A 10,824-nucleotide genomic window follows, 5' to 3' on the forward strand; every position below is an offset into this window, starting at 1 on the left:
CAGTTCACAGAGATAGAGAATGGAATCAGCTAAATGAACACAATTATAACCTTAACAAAAGCTATTTCATTCGTATTGAAATTAATTTACTGTGATGCAAAAACGCACGACTTATGGCAGTTCCTGCAAGGAGATTGGGAAGTGTTCGCAAAACCATATAATACACAGAAAACATCAGTACAGTGTAGCAAAACGTCAGATGAATTTAGTTTAAAGCTCCAAGTTGCAGACAAATCTTCCTGTGAATGAGGAAAAATGAAGGTGTAATATGCATTTACGCACAGTGTTGGGCAAGTTACTTCAAAACTGTAATGCATTATTTATTACTTGTTACCCTCATTTTAAAGTAATTCATTACATTACAATATTACTGATTTAAAAATGTAAGGCATTACACTACTTTTGCATTACTTTAAGTTACTTTTACCAATACAACTTCAATATGAATCTGGTAATGTGACGCTCAGTGAGCTCATGACATATATGTGGAAGGTGATGTGGTGTCTGAGCTAGGATTGCTGTTAAAACAGTCAGATATAATAACAGTGCTTTAAAATGATTGCTTATTAAATAAAGGCAACAACAATCTGTACTCTCAGCACGCTGCCATCTTATAGGGCCATCTGAGCAGGGAGTGAGGTGGTGGGGGCTCCAAGCCTATATTTGCCTTGGTCCCCAAATGCCTTGATACGGCCCTGGATGTGGGACTGACTTCTGGGGTGATCTGATTTTATCACATGTATAAATATTAAATGCTTATATATTATTGCTTTTCACTGGTAAAAATGAGTATTGGGGATAAAGCTACCTACTTTTTTCTTTTCAAGCACTCTGTTTTGTTTTCTTGATTTTATTTGAATAATTTCCTGCCCTTTCTCTCTCTAACCTTCCTGCATGCTGCATGTTTTCTCCGTCTTCCAGAAAAAACTGTTTCCTAGACTTCCTACTTTCTATCAGCCAAAGGGATCTTCACATGCGCGGCGCTCCAGCAGTAATGAGTTGAAATCACCGGGGCACAGATTATGAACTCAGCTGAGGCAAAATACATCAGAAAAGCACAAAATACCAGAGAATATGCGCTGATATGAACGATTGCAAGTGAATTATTTTGTTTTAATGGAGCGATTTTGTGAATGTTACAGTGGCCGCGTGCAGGAGCAGCAGGAGTAGTTGAGCCGTTACCGCTGCGTCCTTTCTGCCCACAAAGCTGAGTCCATAAATGACGTAATATATGCAGATACTGGATCTTTCTTTGGGTTTCCCGCAATTTGAATTTTTAAGGGTTTAAAAATGCATTGTAATAACCGCGTTACTGACAATTGTACCGAGTAAATATTACCATTTTCTTTCCCTGTAATGCCTTACATTACCACATTGCAACAAAAAGCAATGCATTACAGTAATTAATTACTTTTGTACCGCATTACTCCCAATACTGTTTACGCAGCTCTAATTATGGCAGAGCTGAGGCAAACCAGGCGTTCTTCATCAAAGGGCTTGTCTGTGGACTGAGGGTCCCAGTTGGAGAATAGGTTTGAAAGTCAGAGTCCTCTTCCGTCGACCAGGATGGTTTCAGTCTTACGTTGAGGAGTACCTTGAAGTCCAGGTCCGGAGCGTAAAAACATAGTTCGGAACATGAAGCGCAAAGTTTAACTCCTCAATAGGGAGACTTCAGGGACCTTCCATGGCGTGTCGAGGCGGTTGTCCAATTGTCAGGGAGCTGATCTTGTCCCCGAAAAGTCCTACAGGTCCTTGACCGTAAAACCAGTCTGGAGATTTGGGTACAGGTGCTTGAGGTAGTTGATCCTTTCCCAGCATCTCTTCTTTGCTGTGTCCTGTTGTAGTTGCGTCCAGGGGTCGTCAGCTGAGGTGGATGCAGGTTACGTTGTCATGCAGATGTGCATTCAGGGGGAGCCCCAATCTGTCGTTTCAGTTCCAGTTCTAGTACCCCCTCAAATGCTGCTGTTTCGGGTTTTCCATGAGGTCAATGTCAATGTCAATGTCAGTTTTATTTATAAAGCACAATCACATTATAAAGCACATTCTGAAGATATTGGGTGATCTCTAATGATATTGGGTTAATGATAGTATTTAAAAATCTGCTCGAGGGAGCAAACTAGGTCATTCATAGATGATGATTTAAAAGGGCACAATCAGTACTCATGAAAGTCTAGGACAGGGCACTTTACACTAATAAAAACCTAAAATATGAAAGAATGGGAAGAATGACGACTGTTGTTGATGGAGTGATGGAACGTTTAACAGTGGAAATAAGTATGGAAAAAGGGAAAAAAACTTAATTTTCAATTGTATATACAGAACACCAGGATCCAAGACTGAGATATTTAAGGATTATATGAGGAATTATTTACAAATGTAAATCAGAAAATAATGTTTATTTTTGGGGATTTTGATATTGACCTATTGAATCCAAAACATAATGAGTACAGAAGATTTTATTGATTCCATGTACAGCATGGGTTTATTTCCACTGATAACAAGACCGACCAGAATAACATCTCATTGTGCAACTCTAATAGATAATATATTTACAAATATAATAGAAGAAAATATAAAAAGTGGGCTGTTAATCAACGCTATAACTGACCAACTAACTTACCAGTCTTTGTGTCTTATAATTGCCCCCATAAAGTGAACAATGATGGGCACAAGATTATGTACAAAAGAATAAGAACAGAGAGGACTTTAACTGTCTTAGAAATGAACTCTTTAAACAAGATTGGAATATGATATATGAACAAACAGAAGTTAACGAAGCGTATGAAGTATTTTTAAGAACACTTAACACATTACATGATAAAAACTGCCCAGTAATTGAAATCAACAGGAAACACAACTATGCAGGAAGACCATGGATGACTAAAGGACTACAAAATGCCAGCAAAAAAAAAAGAATACCCTTTATCGAGAATTCATAAAAAAGAGAGCAATAGAGACTGAAAGTATAAAAATTACAAAAATGAATTAACAAATATAATGAGATCATGTAAAAGAGAGTATTTCATTAAAAGGTTACAACATAATAAAGATAACACAAGAGATATATGGAAGGTATTAAACAGCATAATCAAAAATGAATCAAGGCATAATGATTACCCTGGGTACTTTATGGAAGGACAAGAAGCATTAATAATAGGAAGGAGATAGTAAATGGTTTTAATGAATTCTTTGTAAACATAGGACCAAAACTGGCAGAAGAAATAAAGGTTGATGGAATAGAAAGGGACACTGGTGAAAATACTGAAAGGAATAGAAGCTCTATATTTTTGAGAGCAGTGGAGGAGAAAGAGATCTATGACATAGTGAGAGGACTTAAAAACAAAACAAGCACAGATCAGAATGATATTGATATGGTAACAGTAAAAAAAGTTATTCATGGTATTGTAAAATCATTAACATATAAATTCAATTTGTCATTTCAAAAAGGGTTTTTTCCACAAGATATGAAAGTTACTATGGTTATTCCCATTTTAAAAACCAGTGAAAGGCATCATTTTACAAACGATAGACCAGTGTCAATACTCTCCCAGTTCACTAAGATACTGGAAAAACTGTTCATTAAAAGATTTGACAGTTTTGAGGAAAAATATGAATTACTGACAGATAGCCAATTTGGGTTCAGAAGCAACAGATCAACAGCTTTGGCATTGATAGATTTAATGGAAAAGATAACGGACTGTATGTATAAGAGGTATGCACTCAGAGTTTTTTAGACCTAAAAAAGGCGTTCGATGCTGTTAATCATAAAATTCTATTTAAAAATGGAAAGATACGGGTTTAGGGGAATTGTTGGGGACTGGTTAAAAAGCTATGTAGGGAATAGGAAACAATATGTGCAAATAAATGAAGACACATCTGATTTGATGGATATAGCTTGTGGAGTACCTCAAGGTTCAGTACTGGGACCAAAATTGTTTATTATGTACTTAAATGATTTCTGCAGAGCATCAACAATTTTAAAGTTTGTAATATTTGCAGATGACACAAATATACTGTGTTCAGGTGTGGAATTGCCACAGGTCTTGGAGTTGATCACACAGGAATTAATGATACTAAAAAAGTGGTTTGATATATATATATATATATATATATATATATATATATATATATATATATATAGTAAAAGAATTATCATTGAATCTAGACAAAACCAGATTTATGTTATTTGGTAACCAAAAGAAAAACATCAAAATAGAAATTTGTGTGGATAATGTATATTTAGAAAGAGTAAATTAAATTACATTTCTTGGTGTGATCATTGACCATAAGCTCTGTTGGAAGCCACACATTACTTATGTTTGGGGGAATTGGCACGGGTCGTTGCCATCCTGGGGAAAGCAAAGAAGATGTTGGATCAGAAAGCCCTGCACATATTATACTGTGCTTTACTACTGCCATACATGAGTTACTGTGTAGAGGTCTGGGCAAACACATACAAAAGTAACATACAGATGATAACTATAATACAGAAAAAGGCCATTAGAATAACAAATAATGTGGGGTACTGGGACCATACAAATGCACTCTTTCTCGAAATGCAAGCTATTAAATTCCAAGACTTGGTGAAGCTCAAAACAGAACAAATAATTTATAAAGTAAGAAATAAATTGCTTCCAAAAGAAATCTGTTAATTGTTCAAAGAAAGAGAAGGTGGGTATAACTTGAGGGAAATGGAATTTAAAAATACAAAGTGCTAGAACAACTTTAAAAACTATGTCAATGACAATTGCAGGAGTTAAATTATGGAACAGTCTAACAGAAGAGATAAAAGAATGTAAAAACATAAACTGGCTAACTTTCATACATTTTTGTTACCATTGGTACAAGACTAGTAGAAAATTAGTAAATGTATCTGGACTGGCTTAATTAAAGACTAAAGCACATTTATCTAAAGTTCTATGCTATTGGCCACATGCATCTAGAGACTATGACCCTTGCAATTTATCATTTCACATTTAATTTAGCATTTGGACTCATGCTAGTTATATTCCTGTAATGCTGGTAACGAAAACATGATTTTCCAACTAAAAACCAGTTTTCTGACAAAATTTTTGTTTCTAGCACATAGCTTAACAAGAGAGGGTATAACAGTTTTTTTTATTTTTTGACATAGTTGCATTTGTCCCCTTTTCATTATTGACTGGTGTCAAGCGTCGCCTGAAAATGGTCTCCCCCGAATGGTAAAAGTTGAGGGAAATAAAAAACCTGAGTCACTCTTGTTTTGGCATCTGCCTGATGTAACCACCTGAGATCCCAGGTCCTGAGTCAGTTCACCTTTTTCAGTGCAGTGAGAAATTACAGTAGTAAAGATGCCTAGAAAGAATTTGGCCTTAAGCTGTGAGTTCTGTTTTTTCTCCTCTTTTTTCAGTTGAGAATGATGGATTCTATAATCCGTTATCTTTAAAACCACCAGAAATAACGGTTTACTTGCTGTGTCTCCAATTGTAGAAGAAAAAGCTGGGTCAGTTTATTTAATTCCAGAGCGAGGAATCTGCAGTGGAGTTAAGGGACCAGACAAAACAGATTTAAGGCTGGTGTTAAACATTTGTCCCTGGAAAATTTTAAACACCTGCTGATTCTATATTTTTAATGCCCAAAAAGTCAGTGTGGTTTCTGACAAAGATCACAGACTTTATGTCTGTCTCAGTTCAGCCATGGCTATCACTATGCACATTAAGTGAGAAAAACAAACAAAGACAGTCTTTGCAGGATCTTGGTGAGGATGAATGCAGTGAGCACCCCATTATAAGTGAGAGATCATGATATCTTGTGGTTGTTTTGGGGATGCAAAAAAATCTCCACAGCAAGGATGCAGTGGTTTGTTATAGTAATAGCATGTCAGGCTTAAGTGAAGAATGGTGTCAGTGTGTTTGTGATCAGGAATAAGCTAGGACCCCATCATGTCATTGGGAAAGGCGGCATGATTATGAGATTTTTACCATGAAAGTGTAGTGTGGTGTAGCTGTGGAAATACAGTAGTTATGCATGAAGAGTGGATGCAGCATGTCAACCTTCTTCCATTGATGAAAGTAATGCCACTATTCCCCATCTGTAGGTGCTGACATGGTGTACTACTGAAGCAATAGTATGCATACTAGAGACATGGGACTGAAAGTGGCTTATTTACTTGCAAACATTGAGTTTTTACTAGAGCTGCCACGATTAGTTGATTTGTCACGATAACATAGACAAACAAAATAGTCGACAATAAATTCAATTGTCGACAACGTTGATTCTATGAAGCATATGTTTTTTTTTTATCTTGCCTGCTGCAGTCTGTATATATGTCTGTGGCTGTGGCACCTTTTGCTGCTTCCTACTTTTCTGTTCGAGGCACATTTGCAGTAATGGCCACCTGTTTATATCGTTGCATCATCAGAAAAAAACAAAACATGGCAAGCCAGCAACCGAGCTCAAAAGAGAAGCACGTACAGTGCAATATCTGCAAAGTGAACTATCCTTTCAAGGGAGCACAACAATGATGCATGCAACAATGACCTTTAAAGGAAGCATGTTGTGGCAGAAAACCAACAGAGACTGTCGCCTCTGTAAGCTAATTACTTCTCGTTAGCTGCTAACATCAATAGGGAGTTACTTGCATTTATAGCTGTAGCAACATTAGTGATGACGATTTCATTACCTTTAGTACATGTATGCCACATATTTGCTTTAATGTTACAAACGCTAATGATTAGTTGTACATTAATATATAATGTTATAGACAAGTTTGTTACAAAGCCAACATGCACACCTTGGCAAGCAAACATTTTGACCAAGGCAACTTTTAACTTGCTGGTGACAGACATGAGACCCTTGATGTTCGATAAGCTATCATCTTGTATTTATTTTTAGCACATAACAGATCACACTTCAAACCAGAAGCTAATGATGGGTATATTAGAGCAGCTATATTCTGGTGCAATTTGCTATACTTCATGCACAACACAATTAGTCGACTAATCACCAAACATCTTTTAAGTTTAGTCGACTATTAAAATATTCTTATGTGGCAGCCCTTGTTTTTACATGTGGAAAAACTCAATAGAACGGTGTACAACTGCATTCAATACTTAGGTGGAAACAGATTACTATGTAAGATTTATGTAAACAAAATCATCAATTTTAAATACAGAGGTACTCTAAAGGTTTAATTACTCTCAACTTTAAAGTTTCAGATTTATTTCTTATTTTTAATAAGTCGACTTTAATTTGAAAATATTAACTTTTCTCCTAATATTTGTAAGTTCTTTGTACTTAAATATTTTGATTCAATTTAATACAGATATATTGAAATCTTAACTCATACAGTATAACGTGAATATTGACAAATTTTGTTTGGGTTTAGTCTACTGTTAACTGTATAATTTGACTGAGGTCACAACTGAAAGTGGGATGCGAAGGTTTGGGCAGCCTTGTTAATCTTCAGGATTTTCCTGTATAAATCGCTGGTCGTTGTGATAAAAAATGTCAGAGAAATATATCAAATAGGAGGCACACACAGTGATATTTCAGAAGTGAAACTAAGTTTATAGGATTTACAGAAAGTGTGCAATATTTGTTTAAACAAAATTAGGCAGGTGCATAAATTTGGGCACCACAAAAAGAAATTAACTTCCCAGTCCCTGCACTGGCCACACAGCCCCACAGCATGATGGAACCACCACCATGTTTTACTGTAGGTAGCAGGTGTTTTTCTTGGAGTGCTGTGTTCTTTTTCCTCCATGCATAACGCCCCTTGTTATGCCCGGATAACTCAATTTCAGTTTCATCAGTCCACAGCACCTTATTCTTTTTTTTTTTTTTTTTTTTTTTTTACCGTGTCCTGTCTGGCTGTGAGGCAAGCAGAATTGATGTCTGAATGCTGGTAACAAGCCTTGCAGATTTACTCTCAGGTGGAGCATTAAAGCGTCTGCTTTTAATGTCACACCTGATATTTAAAACTTTATTGTTATTGTTTTTGAATGCTTTGTAATTCCGACCAGACACGGAGACAGAGGTGAAAGAGAAAGGAAAAGTAAAGGTGGGGAGAGAGGAGGAGGGGGGGGGGGGGGTCCACAAAAATAAACAATAATGAACAAGAGTCTGCTTCTAGACCTGCAGAAAAAGACAAAAAAAGGCAAAAGGGCAAATAAAAATGGGACACAACAACAATACAACAAGATCAAGCTATCACTGCGTCAACTTGATGAGGAAATATATAATCAACATTGCTTAACTGAAGAATCACAATAACAAATCACAGTGCATCAAGTGCCCACAATAGTCTTAAGACCTGTGTTTAACGTGCCCAAGCCCATACTTTTGAGAGCACCTGTGTGTGTACACGCGCTTGTTTATTTAAGGTTTCTCTATAGGAGCGTCCAACAGAGAGTGTGAGGGGCCACAGATCTGCCCCCCAAAGATGTGCAGGAGACGGGGGGAGCTCCAAGTCTCAGAGATCCAGGCGCTGCCCCAGAACACAGGAACCCCAAGGAGACTGCAACCAGAAAGGCCCCCGTCCCCCTCGAGAGGCACAGAGGATCGCCCCGGGGGGCCACAACCAGCAGCCGGCAGAGTCCCGGGAGACATCAGCGGCAAGCCCACAGGCCCGCCCGCAGCCTCCCACCCCCTAGCCGGTCGAGCCCGGGACCCAGCGACCCGGGACCCAGGGGTGACCACCCCCGCCGGGGACCCAGCAGAGCCCAGGGACCCAGACCCCACCAGGCAGCCACCGGGATCTATCAGGCAGATGCCAAAATCTTAAACCCCCAGACCCGGTTGCCACGAACACTCAGGCAGACCAAGGCACAACCCCTCACACCAGGTGTGGCAGGGGGAGGAGGGACGAAGATCTATATCATCAAAAGAAGTTCCAGGAGGGGGAGGAGTCAAAGGCCCCACCAGACATATACAGTCATACACAAACACAGTCACACACTCCCTCCCTCATGCTCACACATACACATACAACCAAAGACTTACGAAAATACACGCCGGACACCCACTCATGCTCCCCATACACACCCTTTTCACTCTGGTCCCGGTACTGCTGCACATTGGGTACAACCATCACCGGTAACCAGAGTTTGACCCTTTCTGCTGGGGTACTGATGAGCAGGCTCCCCCGCGCAACGCTGACTCTGCACAGCAATCTACCACCCCAGACCCCAGACCCCAACCAGACGGCCAGATCTCCCTCCTAGCCTCCAGCCCCAGGAAGCCAAGCAACAACAGAGGTGGCTAAGACCCCTAGTCTCCCTCCGCCTGCTCCAATATAGTGTTGTGTGATCATGAGGTGTATTCCACCACAGCACCTTATTCCAGAAAGAAACTGGCTTGTCCAAATGTACTTTAGTAAACCTCAAGTGGCTCTTTGTGTGGTGGGCAGAGAAAAAGCTTCCTCTGCATCACTCTCACATACAGCATCTCTTTGTGTAAAGTGTGCCCAATAGTTGAACGATGCACAGTGACTCCATCTGCTGTAAGATGATGTTGCAGGTCTTTGGTGCTGCTCTGTGGGTTGACTCTGACTGTTCTCACCATTCTTCACTTCCTTTTACCCCAGATTTTTCTTGGTCTGCCACTTCAAGCCTTAACTTGAACTGTGCCTGTGGTCTTCTATTTCCTCAATATGTTCCTAACTGTGGAAAAAGACAGCTGAATATATGAGAAAGCTTTCTGTATTCTTCCCCCAAACCAGGGGTCGGCAACCCGCGGCTCTGGAGCCGCATGATACTTTTTCACCCATCTGATGTGGCTCTCTGTACTAAAATAATCAATGAATATTTAATGAGAATGTGTTTTATTTTACTGTGTTTATTTTTTATCTGTATGTCATCTCTGAATGTCAAGATTGTCATCTTTTAAAATCCAAACAAAATGATAAGGAGGACATGAGACTCTGGATTTTGCCCCAGACAGGCTCATAGATCCATCGCAGCATCACCTCACTGGAGACAGGAACAAACGCTATTCAGCCAAAGTTTCATAGGAAACATTTTCTATGTGACAAGTCTCCCTGAAAGACAGAGTTTGGAAAACACTTGTTTCAGTGAGAGGAATCTTCTTGAGCTCTAGATTTTAAGATCCTCCTTCTCACATATAAAGCTCTTAATAATCAAGCTCCATTATACATCAGTGACCTGATTGTTCCATACGTTCCTAACCGAGCACTTCGCTCTCAGACTGCAGGTTTACTGGTGGTTCCCAGAATATCTAAAATTAGGATGTGAGGCAGATCTTTTAGTTATCAGGCTCCTCTCCTGTGTAACCAACTCCCAGCCTTAGTCCGTGAGAAAGACACCTTGTCTACTTTTAAGAATAGGCTTAAAACATTTTTATTTGATAGGGCTTATGGTTAAAATCTGATGTTAGCCTGGATCTGGACAAGTGGGGGTGTAGAGGGAGGTGGAGTGTACAGTCGGTAAAGACGGCTCTCCCTTGCTCTGCCTCCAACATGCCTCCATCTAATAAGGCTAGGTTATCCAGAGTTTTCTCTGTAGTTATGCTGCTATAGGCTTAGACTGCTGGAGGACATACTGACCACTTTTCGCACTCTACTACTTTCTTCTACAATCTCCTCTTTAACTGTATTATTTTCTGCAATTTCAGCTGTTAACTTTATTTTCTCTGTAAGTGTTTTTCTCCCCAGAAGAAGCTACAAAGATGTTCTGCTGAGCTGTGGTGGCCTCATGGAGGGGGCCATCGTCTAGCACACTGCTGCTAAACACTTAAACATTCTCCCTCTCCTGATAATAACTTTTTTGCTTTCCTTGGCGTTGGATGTGCTACTACTAGTTACCCGTTTAATTATAGAGTCACTAG

The sequence above is a fragment of the Nothobranchius furzeri genome, chromosome 6 (assembly GCF_043380555.1).
Source record: "Nothobranchius furzeri strain GRZ-AD chromosome 6, NfurGRZ-RIMD1, whole genome shotgun sequence".
Classification (NCBI taxonomy): Eukaryota; Metazoa; Chordata; class Actinopteri; order Cyprinodontiformes; family Nothobranchiidae; genus Nothobranchius; species Nothobranchius furzeri.